The 26,850-nt window shown below is 44.3% G+C and overlaps 1 protein-coding gene and 1 pseudogene across 1 annotated transcript in view; both read right to left on the bottom strand.

Annotated features, from left to right (window-relative positions):
- LOC126249178 (protein tipE) overlaps positions 1–26,850 on the bottom strand; it is a 509,628-nt gene that overhangs the window by 437,844 nt on the left and 44,934 nt on the right. The gene's annotated exons all lie outside the window — the stretch shown is intronic.
- On the bottom strand, positions 15,089–15,206 carry LOC126250124 (5S ribosomal RNA; annotated as a pseudogene).

Consider the following 26,850-nt stretch of genomic DNA (forward strand, 5'->3'; position numbering starts at 1 on the left):
AGCACTGCATGCTATACAATGTGCTCCCATGTTAGCGACATGTAACCAATGGCACTCATACCATCATGCCGGGTGATACGCCAGTATGGCGATGAAGAATACACGCTTCCAATGTGCGTTCACCGCGATGTCGCCAAACACGGATGCGACCATCATGATGCTGTAAACAAAACCTGGATCCATCCGAAAAAATGACGTTTTACCATTCGAGCACCCAGGTTCGTCGTTGAGTACACCACCGCAGGCGCTTCAGTCCGGAACCACGCGGCTGTTACGGTCGCAGGTTCGAATCCTGCCTCGGGCATGGATGTGTGTGGTGTCCTTAGGTTAGTTAGGTTTAAATAGTTCTAAGTCCAGGGGACTGATGACCTCAGACGTTAAGTCTCACAGTGCTTAGAGCCATCTATGATGCAGCGTCAAGGGTAACCGCAGCCATGGTCTCCGAGCTGATAGTCCATGCTGCTGCAAACGTCGTCGAACTATTCGTGCAGCTGGTTGTTGTCTTGCAAACGTTCCCATCTGTTGACTCAGGGATCGAGTCGTGGCTGCACGATCCGTTACAGCCATGCGGATAAGATGCCTGTCATCTCGACTGCTAGTGGGACGAGGCCGTTGGGATCCAGCACGGCGTTCCGTATCACCCTCCTGAACCCACCGATTCCATATTCTGCTAACAGTCATTGCATCTCGACCAACGCGATCAGCAATGTCACGATACGATAAACCGCAATCGCGATAGGCTACAATCCGGCCTTTATCAAAGTCTGAAACGTGATGGTACGCATTTCTCCTCCTTACACGAGGCATCACAACAACGTTTCACCAGGCAACGCCGGTCAACTGCTGTTTGTGTATGAGAAATCGGTTGGAAACTTTCCTTATGTCAGCACTATGTAGGTGTCTTCACCGGTGCCAACCTTATGTGAATGCTCTTTAAAGCTAATCAGTTACATATCACAGCATCTTCTTCCTGTCGGTTAAATTTCGCGTCTGTAGGACGTCATCTTCGTGGTGTAGCAGTTTTAATGGCCAGTAGTGAATCTCTGCTTTTTATTTTGTCTATAGCTGTTGTTCCACAATGCAAATAAGTAAATGAATAAAAGCAAGTAGAGTGAGCGTCCGCACTTCTTTACTGCCTCATGCTAGATAAAAATAGCTTTGGGAACGAGAGGGAAAGCTGGCAGTGCCGCGTTTGGGAGATGGCTCCCGCGGCTACCGGATCGAAGATCCTTGGACGGGCTGTCCGCCGGCGGCCGTCACCTTGCCCGCTGCCACCCATGTAACACTTTGCGTCATCGCGCCAGCCTACACACTCGATTGTTCCCACATTAAAGAAATGTTGCTTCTCTGACGTGCTAGCAAGTATCAACACGTCGCGCGTATTTCCGGAAAACCAGATTTTCAAACCTGCTCACTTAAAAAATCGTAGTGTTCTTCACAGGGAATATGGGGTTACAAAGTACTTGCAGATACAGTCATGTCTGGTAACATGAGTCCACTGAGAAAAGATCGAATTTAATAAAGCAAAAATCGATAAATCGTTTCTGCCGAAGAACACATTTTAATAAACTTACTTCACCGGCCGGAGTGGCCGTGCGGTTCTAGGCGCTACAGTCTGGAGCCGAGCGACCGCTACGGTCGCAGGTTCGAATCCTGCGTCGGGCATGGATGTGTGTGATGTCATTAGGTTCGTTAGATTTAATTAGTTCTAAGTTCTAGGTGACTGATGACCTCAGAAGTTAAGTCGCATAGTGCTCAGAGCCATTTAAACCATTTTTGAATAAACTTACTTCGGATTCTGGGATTATATTATTATTTTGACCAGCATGCTCCCCGTCTTGGATATAGGGCATGCGACATTGTATTTATCAATCTGATTAAATCGCAGTTAAGTTAAATAAAAACATACCTATTTTTCGAAAAAGCATCCTTATTGCCTTGCAAGCTAAACTGGTCGTTGAAACTTGAAACTTCCTGGCAGATTAAAACTGTGTGCCGGACCGAGACTCGAACTCGGGACCTTTGCCTTTCGCGGGCATGTACTCTACCACTACCTAGAGCTCTTGCCCGCGAAAGGCAAAGGTCCCGAGTTCGAGTCTCGGTCCGGAACGCAGTTTTAATCTGAAAGGAAGTTTCATATCAGCGCACACTCCGCTGCAGACCGAAAATCTCATTCTGTAAACTGGTCGTTATCCGCGCTGGACAAAATAACGAATAAATGCCTGTATAAGCATGAATGATATTTTTTATAACAACAGATAAGTTTCATGCACTATGAGCTGATATTTAATAAAGCTAATAACAGCAGTTGCACATGTTCTACGTTGAAAATTAAGAGCATGTTGAACAGAATATCACACCATCCGTAGAACAATAAAAACGTTTTTACGCAACTGGAGCTGTTATTTTAACAGACTAACGAACATTATATCAGAAGGAATGGTACTTATTTCAGAAGGTTACTCTATTGTCTAATGGCTCTGAGCACTATGGGACTTAACTTCTGAGGTCATCAGTTCCCTAGAACTTAGAACTACTTAAACCTAACTAACCTAAGGACATCACACACATCCATGCCCGAGGCAGGATTCGAACCTGCGACCGTAGCGGTCGCGCGGTTCAGGACTGTAGCGCCTAGAACCGCTCGGCCACTCCGGCTGGCTACTGTATTGTCAATGAGCAATTGTAAGTCGCCGTCAATTCCATTGAAACTGCTGTCTGTCGAGGTACTTTATTACGTGGTAGCGTTAGCTGCACGTGTGACATGAAACCACGTACCATTGGAAAGACATGTGTTCAGCATCGCTTCGTTGTGCATGTGTGGTGCAGTGCAGCTCCTCAGTTCCGCTTGTTGTCTTTACGAAGCGTCTTGCAGAAGGCGCTTGTAGAGACCGTCTGTAAAATTAGTTGCCACTCTTATTAAAGGTGCTGTGTTTGACTTCAAGTCTATACATCTTCTTCCAGCATGAGAGAGTAACTGTGGACTCTACCTCTCACATAATATCATTCTGTGGACTGGACATTATCATTGTCCATCAAAGACAAAAGACTCGACTTTATTAGAGCTCAGTCTGGGAGCTGGGTGAAAAGCGAAGTCCGTACAGAAAATTTACCAAAATAGATCAATAAGTCGCGCGCGTTAAGATCCATGCTATCCTCCTAAAATTACACCAAAACGTCCTCAGAACAGCTTCTCACTTTGTTGTGAAAGAACTGATAAAGTTTGTTGAAACTGTTTTTCCGGAAGTTAAGTAATTTTACTTTCAGGTGGTGTAAAATTCTTATAGGTTCAGATATAAAAAAGTGCTTTCAACTAATTATTTATTTGTTTGTGCTCAACTCACCATTTTTCTCTATTCAAAACTTTTGACCAGTTATAACGTTCCTTCACTATTTCATTTAGATGACTGTACGGCTGATAGCGGATCTCCAACTCAAAAACGGGATACACAAACAATTACACACAAATACAACTAACACTATTCGCAGACAGAAAGTGTCCACAACATTTGGTCTTTAGTTTAAAGTGGTTGGTGGCGTCAGGAGATGCCTATGGCCATTGAGTTGGATACCACCCTTACACTGACCAAAGACTCGGTAAGTGTGAAGAAGTAAGTAAGCACGTCTAATGATATGCCCATAGAAAAGCAAACGTCTATTATTATCAGTTAAACACCCGCTCAAATAAACTATTCAAATTAAAACAAACGTACCATATGTCAGAGAGCGCATTTCGAGGATAACTCATCAAGTAATTATGAAAGAGGAAATTGACAATTTTGAATAAAAAATTTCCCTCCTTAAGAGAAGATTTCTGATAACAGACGAGAGTTTAGAATTACAATGAAATTCTTCTCGTCATCCGTTACAGTATTATTTTGACGGGGTTGCTCTGACATTTATGATATGGTCATAAAATAGAACCCGTTCTGTGAAAATATGGTTTTATAAACTCTGTGTGCTACACTCATAGGGTGACTGAAATTATTGACTCATACCACTTGAGAGTCTGTAACTTTGTCAAGATTGATTCATCGTGCCTTATGCATGGGGGGAAGTATATGAACTTGAGAACTTGCAAGGATGTGAAATTAAACACCTTTCACCCGTTTTTTTCCAAACTTATTTTATTTGTCTACCACTTGCAGAGTTTTACCACGCCATCTTCAGGCCCCTGACCGAAGTGTGGGAAGATTCTGCCGCGGTTCTGATCAAAACAGAGTCAGCAATACTGCTATTAGTAGAGTTTTGCTATAGCAATCACTTCACCCATAATCTTGAGATGACAAGTTTAGCTGTTAGTGTGGAAGCCCATGTCAGCTGATCTCAATGGCATCGATTTCATCAGCAATACTGTCGAGAGACCTGCTCGCGGCTTGTGCTCAACGCCGACTAGCCACTACTGTGGGCCAGAATGGAGCGCTAGCGAACCAGAATGGCCCTCCAATGCTGTCGGTGTCTCCTGGTCTCCTTGCCACGACGTCATCAGTCGCTTCAAGATAGTTGCCTTGAAGTCAATTGTTCGTGAGTAATTAATAATTACCTGGGTGCTCTCTGACGGTGACATTTGGAAAGTTCTATGAAATAGTATTTTTGTTACATTTACAGAGAAATATGACAATAAATCCCACAGATTGCTACTCATATCTTCGCCGAACTTCTAAAATATATTTAAATTCAATATTCACAAACACAGTATCTGCCTTCGATTGTTTTTGACGATATTTCTGTCGCAATCTCAAAGTCTGCGGCTCATCTGTTCTAATGTGTCTCAACTGTGCTGTCCTGCGGCCGACTGCAGAACAGCAACTGACGCTCAACCCAGAAACCGTTATCTGGATTCTGATCAGTAACGGGTCATTTGTGAGATCCTTCTAATCCGTTTATGTTAGAACAAATGGCTACGGCTAGAGACAGAACCGCTGACTGTGCGAAAGATGGTTTATATGCTCTGTGTTCTGAAGACATAGTTCCGCTGATAGAACATTTCGGGTACAGAGCTGCTGATTCGCGTACATTAGTCCCTACAAAGCAAAAGAGCAAACTGTATTTTTCTAATGTGGTTAATGAGTATCTGTTAGTACGTTTCAATATGTTAATGGATTATTACCTTGTTTAAACTATTTATCTCTGCAGCAACTTGTTACAGGACAGGTACTGCGATGACTACACTATCAACTCACGTTGCGTTCTTTAACTACTCATGTCGCAGATAAACCAGATGCCATGGCAGTAACGTTACTGGTTTAAAATGCGCTTCTTATGGCCTCGCAGGATGGATCAGTTGGGAATGTGACAGTTCCAACCCTTTCCGGTCAACCAGATTTCTCTTCTCCGTGGTTTAACCGAGTCGCGTTAGCCAATCTCCTGGATGGTTTGTTTTGAAAGGACACCGTCGTCTTCCCTCCTTATCCTTAGCAGATCCGCGCCTGTTCTCGATGGGACGTTAAACCCTAATTCTTTTATTTTGAACACGTTTGTCGTGTGGCTCAGAGCCCTGCGCAAGCCTTTCGGTTCGACGCCATTTCGGCGGCTTGCGTGCTCTGTTCGCTACTTATTTATTCATGTAGCATCTCATTTGGCCTCGCGAGGCTGAGCGTATCCAATAGGATACTTTCCCACTCCAGAAAAAGCGGAGGTCGTCGCCAAAACTCAGTCCTTCATCGACATCTGTAGCCAAAGACACGTGTGGAAATTATTCGAAATTATGTATTGTTATTCAAGAACTGCGAGATAAGTCGTCTGAAGTTTTAACTTCTATGTGGTTTCTTTAAACAGTTTCAGGTGAAAACTCGGATGGTACTTAGAATAAGGCCGCAGTCGTCCTATACATCACGAAGCCGCCTACTGCTTCGTCTCCAGTGCGTCTGCTGTCGATGCTGCATAAGACTCTTACTCAGTTCCTACTTCTTGTTCTCATATCACTCGCATAATTCTACCGATCGAGGTGACGCAGTGGTAAGATATAGAACGCTGATTCGGGAAAACCAGTTTTCAGATCATGTAACGTCAACCAGATTTAGGTTTTCCATAGTTCCATAATACCTTATAAGGCGAATTTCAGGATTATATCTTTGAAACGGCGAGCGTACTTGGCCCAACGCTTACGGTTCAGGAAGGACTGGAAATTGCTCATCTGCACCTGGAAGAATCTCTCTGTTGTACCCAAAATGTTTTCCATCCGCACGTTTCTTCACAGCTGGTAATAAGTGGAAGTCAGGGAGTGCCAAATATGGTCAATAGAATAGATTTTCCAACAATCTGTGTTTCGTATTCCTCAGTTTTACCATTCTCAACACCTTTGTAGGTAATTGCTTTGATACGATAAGAAATTCTTTTCTTTATTTTGACATTCAGGGCTCTTCTTAAGTAGTCTACTGTCTACTGTGAACATTCGGTCAGCTGTTAGCTTATCCTTTGCAAGATAACACATAACTCAATTTTTGTGGGACTGGTAATTGAACCTACCCTACAACAATTGGACGATGACAGTGAAAGAGAAGAGGGCGGTTATGTAGTCACTGATTATTGCCAGTAATATTGGAGAATTCTAGCATTCATCTGTATTTCATGCTGTCGTTCTGCACGTTCAGTAAGGGTAGGATGCTGCTGGTGTAGCTATTAAGCATGCTACCAGGAGAAATTCTCATACGTCGGGAATGCAGAAATCCGGCTAGGTGTCACCTCACTTCGTAGAAATATCGCTTGCAGATGCTTAGGAGTAAGTTTAGCTGAAAATATCTTAAAAATACTAAATATTGGTGCTTTAATTACGAATTATTACATAAAAATGTCGTAGAATAAGAAATTGGATAAAGGTACCATTATTGTACAACAATTTAGGAACATTACAGTAATAATTGGTAGGATTCGACCGTAATTTTTGTCCTGCACATAACTCAATACCGCGTTTCTAGAGACAGTGCTCTCATGATGAAGTTGTAAAACTTAGTTCATGGGGCTAAAATGCTAAGAAGTGTACCAACATAAGTGCGGCATTCACAAAATGTAATTAAATAAAAACACAGTAAACCATAGGATCTCGTCTTACATTAAAATTGAGGATCTCTGTCAGTGATCATCCCATGTCACACATCACACTTCATTATGCCGGGTCCCGGTGATCTGCTGTGGGATCCAATGCCGTCGATTTGATCCTTCAAATGGCTCTGAGCACTATAGGACTTAACATCTGAGGTCATCAGTCCCCTAGACTTAGAACTACTTAAACCTAACTAACCTAAGGACATCACACACATCCATGCCCGAGGCAGGATTCGAGCCTGTGACCATAGTAGCACCGCGGTTCTGGGCTGAAGCGCCTAGAACAGCTCAGTCACAGCGGCCGGCCTAATTTTATCCTTATGCAGAGCTCCGGGTGTTGTTGTGAAGTGACATGTTCGCGGTGTCGCTGCGTAAGCACAGTTCTTGGCTCAACCACACTGCTGTATTATTGATCGCCTACATTTACTTAAGTCTACAGTCGTCAGTTTCTGGCTACTTTGTCAAAGAGGCATTTCAGATTTATAATTATGCATCTGCCTTAAAACAATTCTAGAGAGGCATTAAAAAATCTCATTCCGTTGTTGTCACCTTGCAGATTCACAACATTGCCAGGTTTCTTTCCATGAATGGCGATCTCCAATTCTTCCAGCAATTCGAGTTTCTCCCCTCTCTTTGCTACGTGTAAGATTTCCAAGTCTTTGTCTACTCATTAAGGGAATAAACGAAAACTTGGAAATCTTGAGTGTCCTTTTCAGCACGCTCTCGTTTGTCGTGCGAGTTTCATTGTGTACCAGCTGTTACAAGCATTACGACAGTAGCTTGTGACCATGAGTTCGGAATATTACCTCACACTCACGCTTATGCTGGTTTCTTTCAGTATTTAACTGGACCTGGTCGAAGAAAATAATCGTAGAGTTATTCTGCTCACCATTCCATCCAGTGAACAAAGAAAACAGAATCTCAGCTAAACGCAAATACAAACCTGCTAGAAATCCATGATGGTGGACTGTGATTAACTGCTGCAGTAGACTGGAGTATTTAGTGCACTAGAACAATAAAGTTGGTGTAGAGCTAAGTAGAATGTAAAAACCCCCGTGGTTGTAAATATAGAACAAAAATGCAATATAGTTAGTGAGTACAAGGTGGGCAGAATAGAGCTGGCCCGTGCCAGTTTAATTTTCTACAAATAAGATATGAAGTCAATAAGCGAAACTAAATATCAGATATGAGTTATAACAAGTGGTGAAACTGAGCAGTGCAAACATTGGCCCTCCAACCACTAATGGAAACTGCAGAGATCTTGAGAGTAGGTGGCACGGTGGCAATGCCGGCTCTTGATATTGCCCGCTAGGAGGAAATGAAATACCTTCCGCGCAGCAATAAGAAATTGGAACAGAGCGTTGCCGGACACGTGGCTGTAATAGAAATCCGAGCAAACTATTGGACACGGGTGAGTGCGGCCCTCCAGATGAAAACGTCATACAACAGGAGCGCAATTAAGGTCTGACTAATATGAGGGGCAGTCAAATGAAAACCGAACTCTCATAACAACCGGGCCAAGGAATGGATCCATTCAAAAGTAATCACCACATTCGTTAAGACAATTATCCCACTGGGAGACGAGATGATCACTTCCCGTTCCGTAGAACGCGGTCGGCCAGTGACTGACCTACATTCACTTCCGCATCCAACTGAAACCGACGTCCACGCATGTGTTTCTTTAGGTCGCCAAAGACGTGAAAATCACACCGTAAAACAATCGGGCTGTATGGAGAATGTTGCAGTGGTTCCCAAATAAATCGCTGAAGCGTAGCCTTCGTGCGATTGGCAGTGTAGGGACGGGCGTTCTACATCTACATCTACATTTATGCTCCGCAAGCCACCCAACGGTGTGTGGCGGAGGGCACTTTACGTGCCACTGTCATTACCTCCCTTTTCTGTTCCAGTCGCGTATGGTTCGCGGGAAGAACGACTGCCGGAAAGCCTCCGTGCGCGCTCGAATCTCTCTAATTTTAAATTCGTGATCTCCTCGGGAGGTATAAGTAGGGGGAAGCAATATATTCGATACCTCATCCAGAAACGCACCCTCTCGGAACCTGGACAGCAAGCTACACCGCGATGCAGAGCGCCTCTCTTGCAGAGTCTGCCACTTGAGTTTGCTAAACATCTCCGTAACGCTATCACGCTTATCAAATAACCCTGTGACGAAACGCGCCGCTCTTCTTTGGATCATCTCTATCTCCTCCGTCAACCCGATCTGGTACTGATCCCACACTGATGAGCAATACTCAAGTATAGGTCGAACGAGTGTTTTGTAAGCCGCCTTCTTTGTTGATGGACTACATTTTCTAAGGACTCTCCCAATGAATCTCAACCTGGTACCCGCCTTACCAACAATTAATTTTATATGATCATTCCACTTCAAATCGTTCCGCACGCATACTCCCAGATATTTTACAGAAGTCACTCCTACCAGTGTTTGTTCCGCTATCATATAATCATACAATAAAGGATCCTTCTTTCTATGTATTCGCAATACACTACATTTGTCTATGTTAAGGGTCAGTTGCCACTCCCTGCACCAAGCGCCTATCCGTTGCAGATCTTCCTGCATTTCGCTACAATTTTCTAATGCCTCAACTTCTCTGTATACTACAGCATCATTCGCGAAAAGCCGCATGGAACTTCCGACACTATCTACTAGGTCATTTATACACTCCTGGAAATGGAAAAAAGAACACATTGACACCGGTGTGTCAGACCCACCATACTTGCTCCGGACACTGCGAGAGGGCTGTACAAGCAATGATCACACGCACGGCACAGCGGACACACCAGGAACCGCGGTGTTGGCCGTCGAATGGCGCTAGCTGCGCAGCATTTGTGCACCGCCGCCGTCAGTGTCAGCCGGTTTGCCGTGGCATACGGAGCTCCATCGCAGTCTTTAACACTGGTAGCATGCCGCGACAGCGTGGACGTGAACCGTATGTGCAGTTGACGGACTTTGAGCGAGGGCGTATAGTGGGCATGCGGGAGGCCGGGTGGACGTACCGCCGAATTGCTCAACACGTGGGGCGTGAGGTCTCCACAGTACATCGATGTTGTCGCCAGTGGTCGGCGGAAGGTGCACGTGCCCGTCGACCTGGGACCGGACCGCAGCGACGCACGGATGCACGCCAAGACCGTAGGATCCTACGCAGTGCCGTAGGGGACCGCACCGCCACTTCCCAGCAAATTAGGGACACTGTTGCTCCTGGGGTATCGGCGAGGACCATTCGCAACCGTCTCCATGAAGCTGGGCTACGGTCCCGCACACCGTTAGGCCGTCTTCCGCTCACGCCCCAACATCGTGCAGCCCGCCTCCAGTGGTGTCGCGACAGGCGTGAATGGAGGGACGAATGGAGACGTGTCGTCGTCAGCGATGAGAGTCGCTTCTGCCTTGGTGCCAATGATGGTCGTATGCGTGTTTGGCGCCGTGCAGGTGGGCGCCACAATCAGGACTGCATACGACCGAGGCACACAGGGCCAACACCCGGCATCATGGTGTGGGGAGCGATCTCCTACACTGGCCGTACACCACTGGTGATCGTCGAGGGGACACTGAATAGTGCACGGTACATCCAAACCGTCATCGAACCCATCGTTCTACCATTCCTAGACCGGCAAGGGAACTTGCTGTTCCAACAGGACAATGCACGTCCGCATGTATCCCGTGCCACCCAACGTGCTCTAGAAGGTGTAAGTCAAGTACCCTGGCCAGCAAGATCTCCGGATCTGTCCCCCATTGAGCATGTTTGGGACTGGATGAAGCGTCGTCTCACGCGGTCTGCACGTCCAGCACGAACGCTGGTCCAACTGAGGCGCCAGGTGGAAATGGCATGGCAAGCCGTTCCACAGGACTACATCCAGCATCTCTACGATCGTCTCCATGGGAGAATAGCAGCCTGCATTGCTGCGAAAGGTGGATATACACTGTACTAGTGCCGACATTGTGCATGCTCTGTTGCCTGTGTCTATGTGCCTGTGGTTCTGTCAGTGTGATCATGTGATGTATCTGACCCCAGGAATGTGTCAATAAAGTTTCCCCTTCCTGGGACAATGAATTCACGGTGTTCTTATTTCAATTTCCAGGAGTGTATATATTGTGAAAGCGTTATCGTCTAACAGGATGATCCCATCCGATAGCTTACCTGGGCGTTTTGACCTTGCACGTCGCATTTTCAGCAAAGTGTCTACATAGCGTTGCGCATTGTCTGTGGTTCCACACTCGAGAAACTCGACGAGCACAGGACTACTGCACTCAAAGAAGGTCATCATGGCCTTTACCCGAAGTTCAGTGAACAGTTTTGGTTTTGTGTCGCGTGGACGATGTGGGATGTTTCCACTGATGGCTTTGCCGTTTGGCCTCGGACTGTCGGAAGGCTGTTAGATGGAATCATCTTGTTGCACTATAACTTCCGCCCCCACATTGAAGGCTACTCTTCAGCGGTTTGGTTGGGAAACACTGTAGCATCCTCCGCACAGCCGGAAATTGCACTTTGTGCTTTTCACATCGTTGGCTATCTGAAAAAAGATATGTGAGGTATAAATGATAATTAATTGAAACCCTCAGCTGCCGACAGGTGTTGTTGACATACCTTGATGGGGACAGCTGAAAATTTGTGCCCCGACCGCGACTCGATTCCGGGATCTCCTGCTTACATGGCAGACGCTCTACCCAGCTGAGCCACCGTGGACACAGATGAATAGCGCGACTGCAGGGACTTCTCCCTTGCACGCTTCCCGTGAGGCGCACATTCCCAACTGTTCAAAATCTACATCAGCTGTCCCCATCAAGGTATGTCAGCAACATCTTTCGGCAGCTGAGGGTTTCAATTAATTATCATTTATTCTAGAGAAGCTGCACGGTCATCAATGGTATCTGTTCTTTCGAGAACAGTTACTGTCTTCGTAGATACGTGAGGACGTCTTTTTCCGGAGGACGAAGAAGTGAAGAATGGGTGCAGTTGTGGAACCGTCAGCAATCGACCGCGTTCTGCGAAACATGTAATGAGAGTTTCGTCTCCCAGTAGGGGAAATGTCTTATCGCCTGTGGTGACTACTTTTCAACAGACCCTTTCCATGCTCCCGTTGTGAAGGGAGATCGGTTTTCATTTGATTATCCCTAATAATTTTGAGAAATATTTTCAAAGCTAAAAAGCGAACATAATTATTCTTCCTAGAACGTCTTAACAAAGACGCAGCTTTCAATGAGAAACTACATTCGCAGCATTCTGTACTGCTTTTGTGTTTCTGCAAGGGTATTTGCGTAATACGATCTTCATAAACATGGCTTCAAGATTCATTCTACTGAAACTGTACAGTGAAAGCCAGCGCACAGTTTGGTCCTCTCGATAAAATTGCTAATGAAAACACAATCATGAGGATGCCAGGTTTCAGTATCCTTAGAAGTCGAGTTTGTGGGCGTTTTTAAATAGCTTTTTTCCTTTCATTTGCATAACTGATCAGTGACATATCTCTGATTAACAATAATATAGAGCGGCTCGATTATGTTGCACACGGCTGGCAAGGGAGTTGCAGCGTCTCTCAGCTGTTCAATACGGAGTCGTTCGCAGAGGTGATACGGTTCAGCTTGCAATGAAATAACGCTGATTCTGACAAGTCGAGTGAGCGTTATAAATATGTTGTAACTAGTTACAGTCACTTTAAGTTTTTGGAAAGCCCTGTTCATATCTGAACCTGTATAGAATGAGTCTCAATAACGAATTGAAAACTGAGTCACAGTCGTTGGTTGTGACAGGGAAATATATAATATAGTGCTATTTAGCCTGTAATAGGGTCGGTAGCGTAATAAGCAGTTTAATTAGAGACAGCTACTTCACAATGCAGAATATGCCACCATAGTTAGCATGGAGGAGCCACGTGTTTAATGACCGCTGAACCGCCTTGGTCTAAGGCGTCCCACATGTTCCCAGTGCTAGCGAGAGAAGGGGAACAAGTATCACTACTGAAGTACCCCATTCACCGAATGAGTTTCCCACTCTGCAGCGGAACAAGCGCTGATATGAAACTTCCTAGCGGATTAAAACCTTGTGCTGGACAGGGACCTGGTTCTGGTACATTTGCCTGACGCGGGCAAGTGCTCTACCATTTGAGCTACCGAAATGAGAGTCACGACCCCTCCGCAAATCTTTACATCCTCCAGTGCCTCATCTGATACCTTCCAGAATTCACAGAGGTGCTTCTGCGAACTTGTCAAGGAAAGGCAACAGTCCCTAGTTCGAAACCCGGTCGAGCACACAGTTTTAATACACCGTACTTTAACTACGGTGTTCCTAAAACCATTCCGGCTCAGTCTGAGAGTAGGAGGATGACGCGCCGTCTTGCTGAATGTACATTTCGCCTTGTGGAGTGTTGTAGGCGAAGGAATGGACCCACAAGATAGAACACCTGTTTTCCATATGGTTGGCGTTGAAGAAAAAATGGAAGGCGTATCAAGAGTCCATTTCATCGCGTGTAAGCATATCGCCAACTATAATGCCTCCACTACCTGCCTGATCGGTATCCTGTTTACTATTGACTTAGTACCCACTTCTAGTTTTATAGCTGGCTCATTTTTTTCTCCATGGCAATGCTGACGCTAGAAATTCTGCAATATTCAAGTACGTGAGAACAGCCCAACACAGAGAGAATGGATGCTACTCTGGTGTTCAGAGTAACACAGTTCTGATAGAACATGAATTCTATTTTGAAATCTTACTTAATTTGGCTGCATAGTTCACATACTAATATAATATACACATTAGAATGTCTCTCTCAGCTGTATCGCACAAGTCTAGCGACTCATTTCTCGTGAGCATAACGATATTTCCTCCTTCGCGATAACCCCTCATTTCAACTTCGGATATCACGATAAGATATTCGCAATCAGCATATATCGCACAACGCAATACTTTCGCGCTTAGTCCTTGTGGTTGAGGTCACAGCTTGATTCGCGTAGTGATGTCAGCCCGGCTTGCCAGGAGCTCACGAATGTAAATCGCTTCCCTTACGAACTATTTTCAGATAAATATGGAACTGCATTGACCGTCCCGTTCCGTGCCATATTCATATACGCACTGACAACTGATTACTGATTATCGGCAATTACACTGCTCAACTTAGTTAAAGGATCACTGCCCCGAAACAGCATAATAGTCTCCCACTGCGAGACAGAAGTTTGGAATTTGGCTCAATACAACCGTAATGATGGCAATGATGAAAAAGTGCATCTTATATCCTAGTTTCACCAATGATATGAGACTACGTACTATGTATTCCACGTGACTGCTGACAGTCAGTGTACTTCCCGCTATGCTGGCGACCCCTGTAGGTCTGTAGGACACTCTAGTTGCCGACAGAGTCGTTCCCCTTAGCGAGTAGGCTGCCCGCGCAACCTGCCATGTTAGAGGGAAGGCTAGTCTGTAGTGAAGTAGCCACAACGTGAATCGCGGTCCCAACAGAGACGGCCACTTTTCTAAATCCTGTAACTGTCTCCCATTGCGACGTACGAGTTTGAAATTCGTGTCAAAGGTACCTGAAACCTCCCTCTGTAGCAGTGCAAAAGAATGACGCCATTGCGACATCACTCTGCGGATCGGTGATTACCAGTCGTCCAAATGGAGATCTGCAGGGGTGGAAACCCAAAAACACATTACCAGTCCTTATACAGCATGTGAAAGATGTTGGCATTCAAAACAGCTTCCAGTCGTCTCAGAACGGATAAATTCAGACCAAGTGTGGTTTACAAGGAAATCTTATACCAAATACTGACACGTTCACGTAATGATGATAGAGCTGGATAGCGACCACGCACCCATCTCTCTAGCTCAGAGCACAAAAAAAAAGCACTCCGTCTTCAGGCCACAAGTGGCCCATCGGGACCATTCGACCGGCGTATCATCCTCAGCTGAGGACGCGGAGTGGCGTGTGGTCAGCACGCTACTCTCCCGGTCGTTATGATGGTTTTCTTTGACCGGAGCCGTTACTATTCGGTCGAGTAGCTCCTCAATTGGTATCACGAGGCTGTGTGCACCCCGAAAAATGGCAACAGCCCATGGCGGCCCGGGTGGTCACCCATCCAAGTATCGACCACGCCCGACAGCGCTTAACTTCGGTGATCTGACGGGAACCGGTGTATCCACTGTGGCAAGGCCGTTGATCAGAGCACAAAGGCTCACTAATATTGAGATCTGGCGATTGTGGTGTTCAGGGGACATGGGACAATTCATCCTCGAGTTCAAAAATCCAGTCCTGGATGCGAGCTGTGTGAACAAGGGTCCTTGTTGTCTTCACCGTCGAGGCACAAACATTATACCATGGGCTGGACCCCATCAGCCAAAACTGTCACTTCATCTTTGGTAATAATGCGACCTTGGGGACTAACCATGGGGCTAAATAAATACCACGATATGCCTGCCGAAATCATCAGCAAACCCCGCCATGTTTCACTCTTGGGACTCAAACTCAGCCAGAACTTGTAATTAGTGTACAAGACATATCTGACCAAATGACATATTTCCATTATCCACAGTCTAAGTTTCATTTCATGGTTTCGTAACTACGTTTTCTTGTTACGGGAATTTGCGTCACTGATTTGTGGTTTTGAAACTCCAGCTCGTCCATCAGTTCCCAGCTTATGGGTCTCTTTTCACGTTGTTTTGGTGCTGACAGGGTTTACGAGTGCGATATTCAATAATTCAGCGAGTTCTGCAGCTGTCGTCCTCTTATTTTCCTAACAGTCCTCTTCAATGACCGTCTGTAACGATTACTCAACACACATTTTCATCCGCATTGTGACTTAGCGGATGATGTTTTTCCACTCTCAATGTATGTAGTTACAGAAGAAGCTACCATACGAACACCAAGAATTTACCTACGTTCGAAGCCACTTAGCTCCGAAATAATGCACTCAAAACTACGCAGAACACTGCTCTGACCACGACTAACACTTGTAACATATTGAGGACACTGCACAGTTGTCGTTCGGGGTTAAAAACTGCAGAGCAGCCTTATGGTTACCGCTAACATCTGCATTTATGTTCAAGCACTCACTTCTTGCGTTGTTTCCATATTTGTGTCCGACACCTGTAGAATGAGATCCTTTTACAACTCTGTCAGTTGCTGCTTACGCTGTCTCACACGAGTACGTAGAATCTGCATGTCCTTCACAGTCTGATGCTGTTCACGCCTTTTACATATGCTACCCGGCCTGGTAATAACACTGTACAGGAACAACAAATGCTTCAATTGGCTCTAAGCACTATGAGACTTAACATCTGAGGTCATCAGTCCCCTAGAACTTAGAACTACTTAAACCTAACTAACCTAAGGACATCACACACATCCATGCCCGAGGCAGGATTCAAACCTGCGACCGTAGCAGCCGCGTAGTTCCGGACTGACGCTCCTAGAACCGCTCGGCCACAGTAGCCGGCCCAGGAACAACACTAATGCACACTGATTGCTGTTCTATCTGTCACAGACGATTGAAGCTCTGTTCATTTACATACGTGCAGATGGTGTGTATGTGCAAAAAATTACACTGATATCCCACCGTATAATCAGGGCGCTATATCGCTTTACCTTTTTTGTCGGTCAGTGTGTGTTATTTCTGTCACATTGCTGGTGTTGGCAGATGACTACCGTGTGCACTGAAGGCTATAAAAGCAATAGCGAAGTACATCAAATCGATCCCTTTTATATGCTTCAATTTGTTTGAAGTGAGAGATATCAAAAAAATAATCGGATTAAAAAATACGACAAGGCTGGAGTTATAAGAGCTTGAGGTTGTGGCGTTGGCTTTCAGGGGAATTACTCCTAGAACTAACCAGCTGCGTCCTCTTGTCCCTTCTCTCCGCTTCACGTGAATTTAAAAACATCTCGTCATAATAGCATCAGTATTTGTACGTCTCGTTTTGCCGAATTTTTGCATCACATCAGTTCTCAGTGCTACGTTGCTTCTGCAAATGCGTCAAAACTATACATTAAGCTTGTGGAATAATGCGAATTCCGATCTTAAATTAATATATTCTTCTGTTTGCGATGTTACGTCATTATATCGCTTTCAGTACGTCTACGTATTCACTTTGCAGACTCCTCAAAATATTAGGTTAAATGCGAATTGTGTGTGTCAGTCGCTATCCCAAACGACAACACAAGATTCTATGTATCCTCAATGGAATAACGCGACGATACTTCAGTTTTACGCAGCTACTCGCTGCTGGTTGTGTGGTTAAAGTTTTTATAAAACTACTAAGGCTGCTGTTTCACTGATGATTTTTGTGACAGTATGCTTACGCGGACAGTGTTGATTATTTAAAAATCTATTTTTATTTCGCCTGCCCGCTTTATAAAACATACATGTTCATTGCCCTCGGTGCAGATCAATGTTTCTGTATAAGAAGAAAGATTGCTTGGACAATACAAGTTCTGCACTTGTCATAATTTTTGTTTCATCTCATAACCGACATCCATTAAGTGACTGAGACTGAATAGCTGTTCTCTATAAATGCATTGACTATCTGTACAATATCGTGTTGATAAAACTAAAGAAATAGTGTTGTAGATTCGTTAGTGATATAGCCCGTGAGGAAGACTTTTTCGATTTGTTATGGAGCTCTTAGTATCTACAAGGGCGACAGACTACTGTGAAGTCTGTATCACGTCAGTAAGGATCTGCACAGCAATTTAAAATAACAAGATATTGTGAGAGATCTAGTAAGACATTGGCATGAAAATAATCATTTATGTCTTCCTGTATTGGCTTTCAATCGGCAGAATGCTGCTACTAGGTTTCCACTGCATTACACAGAACCCTTCGCAAGATAAGCGGTGATTTAAAATGGAAAAAGGAAAATAACAGACCCCTTCATAACAGCGATCTATAGCAAGAGCTCTTGAAAATGAGAATGCTACTACGACTAAAGTTGCTTTTTTCCCTCAACACCTCTGTTTGTATCAAGTTACATTAAAGAATAGATAATCAGTGTCTTCTGAAGTTCATGTTATTGGGTTTCTTTATCACAACAAGTTGGAGACAAATATTTTGATATTAGGTTATACAATTTCGTAAGGAATAAGAGAAGACAGCTGCATGCTCTCGAAATGCGTATTGGTCAAAATTTCAGGTTCACTAATTTGTGATACACCTCATAGTTCGTTACTGTTTTCGTGCACAAAGCTTGTTTTGTCTTCAGTGAGACGAGTATCGACGCAACATCAAACAAACTCTAGCTTTACATTCCACAATAACTACAAGACAATATTTAGTGGGGAAATAATGGACGTAGCTGATACTTCTCTCAGCATAATGTACAGTTTGACAACTAAAAAAAAACTTGGTATTAAGAAAACAGTCTTAATCGCGTTTTTTATTTATTTACTGCCGACCGGTTTCAGCCCATCGCAGGTGCCATGTTCAGGGCAAAAATATGGTCGACTGCTGGTGGAGTCACGTCTACAAAGGTGTGGCAGTAAATAAATAAAAAACGCGATTAAGACTGTTTTCTTAATACTAAGTTAATAACTGTAATGTCTAACTGTGAATGAAAGATGCATTACTAACTTCCATTTTTGCATATAGTCTTCACTGTTAACATCTTTGAGTGGTACATGAACTGTTTATATGAATGTTGTTGAGTGATATACTTACATTATCCTTCACTGTTACTGCTTGTGGAACCCTCATCAATAATATTTAGGCTGAACAAGTCAGTCGCTACACTGAATGTAAATTAATAAGAATAGAATATACACAGCCTTGGGCAACGAACAAAGTGCCACTTCTCTCGACATCCTCCACCGTCGGGCAAGGTGTCTTCCTTTGTTGTTTCGCGACGCCACTTCTAGACACTTCAAGGCTTTATTCAGCGCAGGGAGAGCTCTCGTCAGAAGCTGATTCTTCCTGGTCGGTATTGTCGCTGACCCAGTTCACTCTCTCCTTCAGCCGTTCGTGCACTGAGAGTCCTTGTGTGCTATCATCCATACCGCAAATATTCCGTTAGCCTTTGCTTGGGATCCACTATCTGTCATACATTGGCGACAAAATACGAGACTATGAAAGCCGGAGTGGACGATCTCACGATTTCTTCGAAATCCTTTCTTTCTTTCTCTCGATTCGTGACATAAGCTACCGAAACTAACAAATTTCACACACGTACTCTAATAGCAAAAATGAACATTTCTATTCCTTTGCGAAAAACTACGGGATAAAAATTTTGTGATATAGGTGATCAGAAAGAAGAAAAGAAGTGAAACATTTCCCTACTCAACATTTCACCGCTTTCATACTACCAAGCTGATGTCTTTCAACATGAAACGTGTAATTTTTTGAACATTAGTTACAGTTTTTGCTTCTATAAACACCAGTCACCAGTAACTTTACTACAGCGTCTCATAAATGAATTTTGATCCTTATTTCCATTTCATAATCCTGATTTCCATTTCATACAACGGACGAAGCAACGTTCGCACATTGTTCATGTTTCTCATGATTGGTATCACGTTCTAGTAAACGCAAGAATTGAACAGCGTGACAAAAAAAGCGAGGCACTCACAAGATAAGGAGAAAACGGAATGAAAGTTAACGGGTTGAGGCGGTACATGACGTTAATTAAGTGATTACAAAATCGTGTCAAATTTACAAAGAGCTCGTGAGACACCGGTATCGGCGCCTGACAGACTTCGAAAGGTGCCTCATTGTGGCTCTCCATTTGGCCGATTGGTTGAATCGTGCAATACACAGATTTTTCGGGCGTTCGTATGAGACAGTGCCAAGATGTTGGAAAAATGTTCAAATGTGTGTGAATTCCTAAGGGACCAAACTGCCGAGGTCAACGTTCCCTAGACTTACACGCAACTTAAGTGAACTTAAACTAACTTATGCTAAGAACAACACACGCACCCATATCCGAGGGAGGACTCGAACTTTCGCCGCGAGGGGCAGCGCAATCCGTAACATGGCGCCTCAAACGCCGCGTCCACTCCACGCAGCCCTTGTTACGATTGTGTGAAACTACACCTTTAGGATTTGCCTTCGGAATGTCAATAACAGACGCGATCGATATGGACTGTGCGTCATATTGAGCGCGTGCATCAGCCCATCTCCCTGTGCTATTTGACGTCCTGGTCCTCCAGACCGGACACCAGAGAAAGTAGTTCTGTTGGATGCACTGCCTCGAAGATACTGGTTTATGACCGGATGCACTGTCATGCTGATACAGGCAATAATCGTCTCCGAATGGTTCCTCTTCTGTTCGCAATGCTCAACGCTGTAAAATGAGTTCATATCGTTCCGAAATTAGCGTTTCCTTAAGCACAAATGAAGACGAGACTCTAACCACCAAAAACATCACTCTACCGTTAACAGTACCTCCTCTACACTTCACTTCGCGCTCTGCACATGTTGGCAGGTAGGGTTCTCCAGACATTCACCAAGCCCATATACTTCCACCGGATTGTCACAGGGTAGAGAGTGATTCATCAGTTCAAATCACTCAATTACACCACTTCAAACGTCGCTTAGCATTGACTACGGAAATTAGCGGCTTATGAGGAGCTGCTCGTGAATTGTACCACATCCTTTATAACTACCTGTACGTTATGTCTGTGCTGGCTGGACTGCTGACAGCCCTTTCAAGCCTGTGGGTGATTCCGCAACCGATTTTGTGCGATTTTTATAATCACCCTCCGCAATGCTTGTCGTCTCCTGTCGGTCAGTGTATTGGTTTAGCTGTGGTTGTTCCTTCGCATTTCCACTTCACAGCTGTCAGTCCTCAGTTGGTGAGATATTTCAGTCAGTTTATTATTCAGTGCCATAAATTAAAAAGCCCGGAAGAGACTCTGAAGCACATTTCTACACTCAATGCGAAAGCACAGATCCACCTCCTCCATGCATATGCACATTCCAGATTTAGAAGGGTTGAAATGTCCCTGATGGGTTTGTCGCTCAGGTGACATCCAGTGACTAGTCCTTTAAGGGGTCAACGAGCTCTCCTGGCAGACCAATTCTGCTCCCCGCCTGCTTTAATAACAGGCTGTTCTGCGTGTCGTGGCATCCAGGCCTTTAGTTAGCATTACGTAGGAATGTCCGGATACTTTTGATCAGATAGTGTATTTCAAAATAGATTATTGTGAAACAGCTCTCAGTCACTCAGTTGGTGAGATATTTCAATCAGTTTATTATTCAGTGCCATTACCAGTTCCAAATACTCAGTCAAGCATCTACTTGAGGTAGCACTGATCGTCTCCTACATATTGTTATTCGTGTTACGGTGGTCTAAAGTAAAGAAATAAATTAAAAAGCCCCGAAGAGACTCTGAAGCACATTTCTACACTCAATGCGAAAGCACAGATCCACCCCCTCCGTGCACATGTATCGTCTTCAAAGCACTCCATCACGAGTCATCCACGGTGCCCCCTGTCCTGATCTCACAGAGTCCCTAGAATTACTCGCCAACATATCGTCATACTATGGACCGATACATTCACATGACCCAGAGGAATCACATTTCGCATTACGTGGTATGACACCACCTAGGTGAGACTCGTTTTGTATATGCCTCAGATGGACTGTTCCTCAACAAGTTTGAGGCGACAGGAGTGGAGCCAGCAGTCACCGCAGTGGGAGCTGACAATAGATGTCCACTTATGGCGGCTAGCCGCCAGCAGTGGTGCCTGACAACGACAAAAAGTCGCCTGCTAGCCCCGGCCGTCGATTTCTCGTGTGGAGACCCGAGAGTGGCGTTCCGATGGCAGTAGGAGATTGCCGTATCCTTCAGTGAGTGTCAGCTGCAACACTAGCCCGCTGCTGACGTCCCATCACCTGGTGTGTTCTGCGGCTGTAAAGGGTGTTTATGTCTCACAAGTACAGGGAGTAGACATTTATAACGAAACAACGAAAACACATCACTTATCAAGCCTAATACGGTGTAGGAAAACCGTTGGAATTCAAAATAGTTTAGATTAGTCTCTAAATGGATAAATAAAGGTTCTGTATAGTTTTCAAGGGACTCTTATACAATTCTTCCTACAAGATAGTGGAAAATCCAGGTGACGATGATGGAGGTGGCTAACGATCACGCACCCTCCTCTCTAACGCAGAACACGAGTGCTCAGTGATATTATGATCTAGTGACTGGCGTCTCCAGGGGAGATGCGAGAATTCATCCTCGTGCTTACAAAACTAGTCCTGGACGATGTGTGAACAAGGGGCCACGTCGTCTTGGAACAGAGTATCACCACTGGAGGACCAACATTAAGCCATGGGGTGGACATGATTAGCCAAAATGATCATATGAACGTTGGCACTTATGCGGCCTTGCTGAGTAACCATGGGACCAATGGAATAGCACAATACGGCTGACCTAATTACGAGCGAAGCTTCGTCATGTTTCACTCTTGGGACGTAAAGTCGGTCAGGAGCTGTGAGTCATCCGACTTCATGCATTTCTTCCAATGCTCCATAGTCCAGATTTTGTGGTGGCAGCACAATTTTTTAAATTATTTGTGATTATATGGGAGCGAAATGTAGTACGTAGGGCTGCCACCCTGGCAGTCACAACGGCTTTAACTCGAATGGAAGCCGAAAGAACTGGGCTTGGATGACGTACCTGTACGTCATTCTATGGTGCCTCAGTTCTAAGGCAAAATCCATCAGTCATCGTAGCTACTGACTGGAGTTGTGCGACTCTCTTAGTAGCCCATCATCAGATATTTTCAATGAGTGCGAGATGGAGAGAATGTGACTGCTAGAGCAACATTATAGAGATAGGTCATGACACAACGTGCAACATGCATTGTTATCTTTTTGAATGATAATTTCATGGAGACTTCCAAGATAGAGTACGGCCACCCGTCTTAACACATCTGAAATATAACTTCCGCCGTCTCAACTACTGACTACGCGATCGAGAGGTGTTGTGTGTACCCACTGACGCCCCCTAGGCATGTGGGGAACTGCTGGAGCCGTATGACATTGACGAATGCATTCAGCCAACGTTCGTTCTCCTCGGAGCCTCCACACATGGATGCGTCCATTATGATGCTGTACACAGGACCGGGGCTCATCTGAAAAGACGACGTAGTGCCATTCCCGTCGGCACTGGGCATATCACTGGCGGTGCAGTTCTCTCTGCTGCCACATCAAGGGAACTCACAAAAATGGTCGCCATTCTCACAGTCCATGGTGGTCGAGACAATGTCAGCATGTCCATGTGGATACTTTACTTGGTGCAAACAAGCCCATTTCCTGACACAAAGTATCTGACGTGACTGTATTATCCCACGCGGTCGAGCGAACAATATGTGTATCCTTTCTGGCGCTAGTCGCGTGGACTAGCTGAGATCATACACAGCTTTGGGTATGGTTCTCCTGAAGCCATCGATTGCACATTCTCATGATACTAATGGGATCCGGACCGACGTGAGCAGAAATATTGATGATCGAAGGGAAGATCGAGGCAAATCTTTGCGGAGTGTTCCTTAAAAGACTTTACAACCCTTATAATTGTATCTTGTTCAGTATTTGTATGCTGGCTTCAGATGTTCATTCTGACAAACTCCAGCATTGATAAGAATTGGTAATAACTTCAATGGGAGAACCTCTTTTGTGATGCCAGCGTTAACATATACATAGCTCGTCCGTCTGTGTGTAGCTCACAGCATGCACTGCATGTCTGATGTTAGCCACGATCTGCCTTTTTTTCTGTATATCTTATCAGCGTGAGCTCGACCCTAGTTCTCTAAAGGCACTATTGAAACTGGTCTGCAACTAAAATGGCTACTGGGGGCACAGAAGATCATTCAGCTCCTGGGCGATTTAGTTTGTGTCTATATCACATCACAGTGTGCTTGTCACCTTGAATAATTTCATTATCATAGCGTTAGTCATGGAAAAACTAAAAAAAAATTAAAGTTAGTCGTTTCTTATGGCTAACTATGGATTCGTTAACGAAAAATGATATGACATCAGCCCTCTCCACCCACACACTTTAATAAATTATCGGATTATTACTACGCTATTCATTAAGGGGATGCCTGTTTTATTGAGTTTAAAGAAACGGAAAATTTTACGAGGATGTAATAGGACAGCTTACCCGCTATTTAAGTCAGATTGGACTATGAAGCATGCCCTAGCTGTGATATCATGAATTTCACAAACATTTTTAATTCTTCACGGGCCAGTAAGTAACGTACAGGAGAAGGATTGGCGTGAAGAGATACGTGTCCTACAACTGTCCTGAATTCCACTCGTCACTATTACGATCAATAATCGTTAGGACAACACTCATTGTATCCCCCATTTTGTTCATTGTTTCTCTCAGTGTTTCCAGCTGCTCTAAACACATCGAATGACGCCTTTTATGCAGATTTGAGATGAAACAGCATATGCGTGACAACCGGGTTGACAGAATGAAATGGTCACGAAGCTCCCAGGCTTTCCGTGAATCCGCTCGATTTAAAGAGTCAGTTTCACCTGACGCGATACAAACTGCACGCATGAAAACAAAAACAAAAACAAAAAAAAAATACTGGCGCTAATTGCCATGTATGAAACAAATAGCCTTCTCTAGTTTCTGTGGCAGTCATAGGTTACAGATTCTATAATCAGCTTTACGGTCATGTTTCACTCATTTCGAACTGTTAGTATAAACAAAAACCATAAAGTGATAAAACCTTACTGTGTCTTGTTTACTAAATCTGCGGACATGGCTATGATAAAATACGTTGCTAAAAAATAACGTTACAAGGGATCTTACACTAAGAAACAATTTATGTAGACATGTCCTGACCCCTCTGGAGTGGAGCGCGACCGCAATTTTTGTTCTTGTATACAAGGTGGAGCCACTAGGGACCGCTAAAAACCGTTCATGAAATCTGAACGTGATCCGTATCAGCAGTGGGTGTTCATTCATTTTCGACCGTCCTGTTTCGTGCCTTCCTGTGGCATGGTCACGGAGCAGTGCAACATTCAGTGGCACATAAACAAAAGAGCAAATGGTCCCTTTAAGATTCTACCGTTTAATAACACCCTCGGTCTCACCTACGCAACACTGACGGACATTTGATAAATGTCCCTGTATAGAGATATGCATTCACAGACGATTATGTGCCAGGGGAATAGGGAACACTATCGACACAACCTGAGCGGAATGTCGCTATATCAGTGTGTTTTCGGCTGCTGGCTGCATGTAAACTCTGAGGTGTCAAAAGTGTTCCATATCCCGGCGGCGCGTAGTCATCGCTGAATTCGTATCTCTGTACAGAGACTTTTTAAAGTGCTCATCGAAGGTGAGCGGGTGGCACCGTGGGTACTACCAAGCTGAGGAGGGTTTTAGAAGGATCCTTTGGAATTTTATTGATGAACGTCTCAATACAATACGACAGGAAGGCGCGAAATAGGTGGCCTGAAAAACCGTAAACACACTTTGCTCCTTCGGCTTTGAACGGTTCCTAGTAGCTCCACTCTGTATATCAGAAAAGAATTGCGGTCGCTCTACTCTCCAAATTGGCCAGATCTCGTTCGAGGGGGTTGAAACCCCATGATGTTCTTAGTGACGGATTGAATCTTCTGGGGGATGTCATCAATGTCAAAGGATGTCAAGACCAACGTTCTGTTGCACATGGCACTGAAAACTGTCGTTTTCGAATGTGAAATGAGTTTAAATGGACGCCCTAAAGAAAGGGGTGGATTATTTGGCGCCTTCTATGTCACCTCTTGAGGCCTTTTCGTGTCGATTCTGAACGACAGTGTGTCTGAAATGTTTTTTTCCGCCAGTTCTGTACGATTGACGTGACAGGTCGTCAAATTCCCGATCTGGTTTCAGGGTCCTGCCTACAATGCTCCACACGTGGGACACTAGCGCTGAGTGACAGTTATTGGTTTCTATACATATGTCTGAGATCCAGTTTGTAGGATCAAGTTTGGCAGATGGATTAAATGGGCGCAATGTGAACGCTTGGAGGAAGGATACTGATGGTCTGTTTCATTAGCAAGCTTGAGTTTTGTATTACCGATCGATTGCGTTACGTAATGATGCTATGTATTCCTGTAACGCAGCTAGTATTTTTAATAAAGTTTCTTTCCCTACTAAATTTTATTACATAACATATAAGCACAGTAATCCGCGTTTTGCGATTTATATGCACTAAATTATGTGGGAAAGATTTGGTAAAATTAATTAAATGGAGTATTTCTTTGGAGTAATGTGAACTGACGTGTGTCAGCGACATGTAGCGTGTCATAGTGAAAGCACGTCACTCTTCGCTGCACGACAGTATACCACACTTTAAACTGTCGATATAACTGCCGTAATGGTTGCCATGGTTTTCGGAAATTTTTTTACATTTTGTGACAAAGAGTGGAAGATTAATGTGACTTTACCATCTGTTTCCTCAATGACACGGATTATGTAATGTACTAGATTCATTCAGGTACGGAAATGCTGTCATATAATGATTTCTAATTTTATATTTGTGTAATAAGGCGACATTTAACATCAAGCTACCATCTTATTTTTTAGGTCTGCTGGTGATCATAGCTGACAGAAATTAATTACCTGGTTGGTAAGATTTTTGTGAAGCATGACTGGATTTAGAACAAAACAAAAATTCGTAATGAAATCGGATTATAAATCGTTTGAGTTTTGGCCACAGTTCTTTTTCATTGTCAAATTTGAACTGAATGACCTCAATTTTGTCTTCTGGAGGAAACTGATCACTTTACCACTTTACCAAACTATCAATTTACAATTAGCGCGGAGTAAACCGCCGCTCACCAACATTTTGATCGTACTCGTGTGCATA

The sequence above is a fragment of the Schistocerca nitens genome, chromosome 3 (assembly GCF_023898315.1).
Source record: "Schistocerca nitens isolate TAMUIC-IGC-003100 chromosome 3, iqSchNite1.1, whole genome shotgun sequence".
Classification (NCBI taxonomy): domain Eukaryota; kingdom Metazoa; phylum Arthropoda; class Insecta; order Orthoptera; family Acrididae; genus Schistocerca; species Schistocerca nitens.